Below are 6,872 nucleotides of genomic sequence, written 5' to 3'. Positions count from 1 at the left end.
GCACGAGGAACAATGGCGTAAAACTCAGATGTAGACAAGTAAATTCAGACTGCACCAAATTTTCCTTCACCAACGTTGTAGTGCGAGAATGGAATAAGCTTCCACCGTCAGTGGTACAGTGTAACACGATTGACTCCTTCAAAAAAAAGCTCGAACGTCACTTCCTTCAACCTAATATCAACTAGAGTAGAAAAGCAACGTTTTTGGAGCCTTCTGATTAATATAAAATCACTTAGGTTTAAGGACAGACCACCTAGTCTGGACCATGGGGTCTGTGTGGTCTGATTTTCTATGTAATTCTATGTAATTTTTTTTCTCTCTCTCTCTCTCTCTCTCTCTCTCTCTCTCTCTCTCTCTCTCTCTCTCTCTCTCTCTCTCTCTCTCTCTCTCTCTCTCTCTCTCTCTCTCTCTCGCATGCGACCCCTTCCTTTTTATCTCTACGGCAAACTGCCTTCCCCTCTTCCTCCCATACTCCTCTTTACCCATTCATTCCCTTCCTCTCCCCATTCCTCTTATACACTCTTTCCCAAACCATTTTCTTCTCTTCCCTATTTCCGTCACTTTTTTTCCCATTACCCTTGCAGCCCTTCCTCCTACCATATACTCCTCTCTCCTATACGTCAGCAAACCTGTCTTCCTCCCTTGGCCTTGTTGGGCACCACTGAGAAGTGATAGGCGTTGGACAACAGCGGCGGCAATCGGTGGCTCCCATTTGAAACAGTGCTGGACATGCAGCGAGTGGCGACGACCGTGAGTGGCGGGCTCTATATGAGAGAGAGAGACGCCGTCGAAGCGGATTACCGTATAGGGCAACCACAGCGGCCACGTGTGAAAGGCTCCCCTGAAAACTACAGGAGGCAACTATAACACCGTGCAGCGCTGGCATGCCCCAGCTATTCGGCTGCCTCGTGTGCACCCCTACCTGGCCTGGCCGCGGCACCTCCTACCAACTAGCTCTAGACTCAGTCCTATGCAATGTCAACTCCAATCTCCCCAAAACCGTTTTCCCAAAACCGAGGTGACGTGCTGAATCTTGACCCTATACAGTCATGCTCTTGACTCTGTCAAGACATCCAACAGACAATACAGCCACATGGCTGACGTCAAGGAGATCACCGAGCACTGCGAACACAAACTTGCCACCTTCTCCCTCTCCGCCCACACGGCAAGGACCGGCAGCATGGACCTCCCCGTGATCAAGAAGCAGCAGCTCAAGATGGGCACCGTGCTGGGCGTGGGCAAGTACGCACGGTGTACCGGGGGCACCTGACGCTCCCCCGGGGCGGGACGGTGCCCGTGGCCGTCAAGAAGCCGGAGAACGACCCCGAGCTGCTGGCCAAGACCTCCGAGGAAGCGGGTGTGCTGCAGGAGCTGGAGGGCGAGGCGGCCGTGCCCCGGCTGTACGGGCTGACGGCAGACTCTCCCCCGTGCATGGTGATGGAGCTGTGCCCGGGGGAGCGGCTGGAGGACTGCCTGGGCCGCGGCAGGGTGCGCGCCTGCCTGCTGGCCCTCGTGGAGGTGTGCGGCGTGGTGCGGCGCCTGCACGCGCGGGGCATCGCCCACGGCGACATCCACGAGGGCAACGTGCTGGTGGACGCGTCCGGCGAGGGGGTGCGCGCCTTCCTGTTGGACTTCGGTCTGGCGGCGCGGGGCGCGGACCCCGGCCAGCAGGAGAATGACGTCATCGACATAGCGTGCACGGCCCTGCAGGTCATCCCTGACACGGAGCGTTTCTCTGACCTCCGACATAGCCTAGAAGATGCCCCTGACCTCAACGAGGTCACTGCTCTCCTGCGACAAGTTCTGGAGGAGGATGACTTCAAAGAAAAGGCCTCGAAACCCTCCAAGGACGAAGCGAAGAATGAGTCCAAGAAGCAAAAGAAGAAAAAGAACAAGAAAGGACCGTTCTACAAGCACTAAAATCCTCGCCTGGTGTTCTGCTTTGCTTTGTTTGTCTTGCTTGTTGCCACGTGTGGTAACGACGGATAATACGACCAGACATGAAGCATTGGCGTTGGTGAGGTGTGCTCTTGTTTTTGTTGGTCGGGTTTTAATACAGCCGTAGGTATATTTAGTTGATGCTGCTTCCTCTTCTCGTTTCATAGATATATTTACCTATTCTGGTTCCTCTTCTTGTTAGTCGCAAAACTTTACCTGTTTCTGCATAACCGATTTGTGTTCCATCGTTTGGTTTGGTTTTGCGTGTTTTTAACTTTTCGCCTGTTGCGCCGGCAGGCTTTCTAGGTGGGGCTGGTGGTCGGCCTGGCCCGTTATGGCGCAGACAAGTGTTTACAGTGGCGCTTGGTTCATGCTGACCCCGGACCTCATCCAGCTCTTTCTCTCTATCCTTTATGATTCTATTCTCCACTAACTGTCTAGATTTTTCTAAGTAGTTGATGATATGCGTTACGTCATCAGCATAGTGCATTGTTGATGGTGCCGTGAGATTCGTCTCTCCCTTGCTCCCCGTCGCCCACGCGGCCTCTTCCTCTTTCCTCTCGCATCTCCTCCTCAAACACTTAGGGGCTCACACACACGCCCACATTTGATATAGCTTTGGTAGAGGTTGTGGGTATTTCCGTGGACAGCTGTATGACCTTTGTGATGGTTTGCCTTGACTTGTACACCGTCAATGTGAAAAACACTCACCGGAGCCCGACCAGTGTCCATTGTGCCCTTTGGAAACATGTGCTGTGAGCCGGGAGCGGCAGAGAATACGGACGCGTACTCTGAAGAAAACCAACATGAAAATTTTACATCAGTTCAAGATAAATTATATTAAATAGTGGGATTTTTGTTACACTTGCTTTATTTTATTATTTTCTTTTACTGTTTCAATTCACATATTTATTTATCAATCAATTCAATTGCGTATGGTGAGTTATCCGTCAAATATTCGTTTGGTCAAGGCATTTCAGGCCCGTAAGTTTGATGGATTTTTTTAGGGGGCCAGAGAGCTTCCTAGATTCATGAGTTGGGGGGGCGGGGCCAGCGAGCAGGCGGGGGAATTTTTTTAATCAACACTTTTAGGAGCATGTTTAGCCCGATATGGAAAACATTTTGGAGCCCACAGCCTCCTAGCCCAGAAATTACGGCACTGCAATTACTGGTTCTTACGCTTAATTTAGCCCTTTCACACTTGCGGGCGAGGCCCGCGTCCGCGCTTATAACGCGGACGCGGGCCTCGCCGCTTTCTCAGACGGCGCCGGTGAAAACTTCCCGCCACGCGCACGAAGGTGGAAGGAGGAAGGAGGAAGATAGAAAGGTGGAATTTAAGATGGCAGAGTAAAAGAAGAGAAGGGAAAAGGAAAAGGAAGGAAACAAGAGGGTTAAGAGCACCTTTTATTTTTCTTCTATATATTAAGTGAAAAAAAAAAAAGAAATGGGAAAATGAATGCACAACAAAACACATTGAAATCCACGATACTGAACGTTTTCCCTGAAGAGATGAGCGGCCACCACGGCGAGTGAAAACACGCATTAAACCCTGTACCCAAGATCTAAAGAAGGAAAGGTCACTTCAATTTGGGCTTATTTCGGAGCGCTCCGCGCATGACGTCACTATGAGGTGAGCAGCAGGGGTTGACCGCTCATGACCCGGTCAGTCTGGTCAGACCTGTCGCCGCGTAAAAGTCAAAGGAGCTCCACTAATTTGTATATTATGGGAAAATTTGCTTTCAAATTTGAAAAAAAATATTCTTTGTATCGTGTGTGTACGTGTGTGTGTGTGTGTGTGTGTGTGTGTGTGTGTGTGTGTGTGTGTGTGTGTGTGTGTGTGTGTGTGTGTGTGTGTGTGTGTGTGTGTGTGTGTGTGTGTGTGTGTGTGTGTGTGTGTGTGTGTGTGTGTGTGTGTGTGTGTGTGTGTGTGTGAGAGAGAGAGAGAGAGAGAGAGAGAGAGAGAGAGAGAGAGAGAGAGAGAGAGAGAGAGAGGACCTGAATCTGTAATGGTTCAGTTACCCATTCCTAGGATCATTATCTCTATCCCCCCTCCCCCTCCCTCCCTTGTGTCTCCGAGAGGGGTCCCGGCAGACCTCTCCATTGGTTACTTTGTCATTCCGCCAGGCATCCAGGCGACGTCTCATTGGTCCTTAGCCGCACCTCGTAGTGACGCCACATAGGATGTGCAGTAGAGAGAAGTGAATTGACCTCTCCTTCTATAGATCTTGACTGTGCCCTTTGGCTGCTATGCGGGGACGCGGGCCCGCAGGTGTACCATGCAGGGGGAGCCCGCGTTGAATTTCGAGGAATGAACTCTTAAAACCTCCCTTGATGTGGAGCTTTGAATATGATGAGCAGGTGGCGGACTAGGTTAGGTTTTTTTTTACGTTATTTCTCTCCACGCCACCACAGTACCTGCCATCATGATACTGTGACAGGTGAGGTGTGATTGGATTTTTTCATTTTTCTTATCGTCCATTGTTATTTAATCATGTATAACTTTATGAGAAGTACCAATATCCGAGCGTAATTTTATGATGCAGCATTTCATAACTTTCCCGCGTCACCATTAATGTTTCCACCACTTGGCTCTCGTTATCCATTCATTTCCCTTTCCTTTTACACCTTTTCGGAAAACCGCCTTCCTCTCCCCTATTCTTCGTCTATTTCTCCTCTCTTATCTCCCGTTATTCTGTCCCTTCCCCTTCCTTCCATACCTTCCCTTCCCCTTCCCTCCCCTACTGTATACCATTTCCAGCCGCCACCTTCCTCTTTCCCGCCACAAACCTATTTTTCCTCGTCACTCGCTGTCCAGCCTTGTCCTTCTCCCGTGCTCCTCGTCTTCCCTTCACATTATCGCATTTTCTCTAGCTCACCTCTTCCTCTCTTTGCTTTCCTGTGTTGCTCTCAGCCGCCTCCTTCCCTACAAGACTATCTATATATTGTCAATCTTCAGTGTTTCTTCTACTTTTGTCTTCTTCGTTTACCGTCCAGATTTTCCCCGTATATGAGTCTCAACGTTTTCCCTGATGGTGTTCCCCTTTAGTTGTTCCTCCTGCACCCAGTGTCTCTTGTGTCTCCCCTTGCATATTTTCGTCCTCGTGGCTCGGTTCTTCGGTGTTTCCCTTTACTAATCATTGTTCCTCCTCCACCCACTCTCTCGTGTGTCTCCCCTTGCATGTTCTCGTTCTCGAGTCTCGATTCTTCAGTGTTTTCCTTTACTAATCATTGTTCCTCATCCACTTAGTCTCGTTTCCCCCCCTTACTTATCCACATTCTCGTTCCTTTCTATAAAAAATATAAAAAAGTTTAATGTCTTTTTACACATTATCCCTTTGATCTGTTCTAATGCATGCATATCCATCCTTGTCTATCCTCAGCTTATCCCAAACACACACACACACACACACACACACAAAGGGGTGCGCGTCTGAAGTATAATTTTGAGGTGTGGGTTAACCACTGCCTCGCTCTCGGTCGCTTCACTTCGCATTTCCAGACAGTTATGGTTTGATTTTACGGGCTTATAACTGGCTGTAAGGTTTCCCGTGTGTGTGTGTGTGTGTGTGTGTGTGTGTGTGTGTGTGTGTGTGTGTGTGTGTGTGTGTGTGTAATAAATAATAATAATAATAATAAAACGGTTTATTGAGAGGAAGGATTGCAGCCCTAGAACTGAAAATTGTGTGTGTGTGTGTGTGTGTGTGTGTGTGTGTGTGTGTGTGTGTGTGTGTGTGTGTGTGTGTGTGTCTGTGTGGTTGTATTTGTGTTACAGTGACAAGGGAAGTGTGATGAAATTGAAATGAAGGAAAAATGAAGTGCGTTACAGAGACATCCATAAGGAAGAAGAAGTCAACGATGAAACGAAAAGCCGCACGTTCTAGGGAAACAGACAGAAATGAAGGGAAAATATCAAGGGCCTGTCAGAGAGAATTCATAAAAAAATGGCACGTGTTCAAGAATAAGTCAGCGATGAGAGAAAAAATGATGGCCTTAGGAAGGGAATCCACGAAAAAAGTCGCAGGTTTATAGGAAAACGTCAGGAAAATGAAGGAAAGATTTACCGACTAATCGGGAGAATTCGTGAAAAAAAGTCGCAGGTTTATAGGAAAAAGTCAGCGATGAATGAAAACGTTATGGCCTAACGGAGAGAATCCACGAATAAAGTCGCAGGTTTATAGGAAAAGTCAGACAATAATGAAGGAAAGATTTACCGCCTTATCGGGAGCATTCGTGAATAAAGTCGCAGGTTCCAAATAATGAGTCAGAAATGAAGACTGAGTGCTTCTCGGAATCTCTTTTCTGTTTAATTGGGTTCGTTTGATTTTTTTCTGTCTCTCTCTAACTACCTAGCAACCTGGCTACTAGCATTATAGCATATACAGTGAACTCTATATATGTAACAGGGGAGAGAGTTGTGTTACCTAAATTGTTGAATATGTATTAGTCTATCTCTATCTCAGTCTATTTTATATTTGTAAAAGGTTCAGATTTGTTTTCCAATTTTCAGTCTTATTTTTTTTACTTTTCTCTTGTCTATACTCTTCCTCCTATCTCTTCTTCGTTCTTTACCCACAAGATTAATAAATTGGCGAATAGCCGGGGAGGCATACATGAGCTTTGGCAGTATGAAAGATGTGTAAATACTGCATAGCTCAGCAGCCGGTGCCCCCAGCGTCCTGAGTCTACGCAGCATGTACAGCTTGTAGGAGGCTGCTCTGACGGTGTTGGAGACGTGGCGCTTCCAGTTGAGTCGGTTGTCCACAGTGATGCCGAGCAGTTTGGTGGACTGGACTGTGTGTGTGTGTGTGTGTGTGTGTGTGTGTGTGTGTGTGTGTGTGTGTGTGTGTGTGTGTAAAATTCACCATTGCATTATAAACCTAATAAATTAATTATGAAAATAATAAAACCGCAAGAAATAGGATGATGAAAATAAA

Source organism: Eriocheir sinensis, chromosome 23, assembly GCF_024679095.1.
Source record: "Eriocheir sinensis breed Jianghai 21 chromosome 23, ASM2467909v1, whole genome shotgun sequence".
Taxonomy (NCBI): domain Eukaryota; kingdom Metazoa; phylum Arthropoda; class Malacostraca; order Decapoda; family Varunidae; genus Eriocheir; species Eriocheir sinensis.
This window is presented reverse-complemented; position numbering follows the sequence as displayed.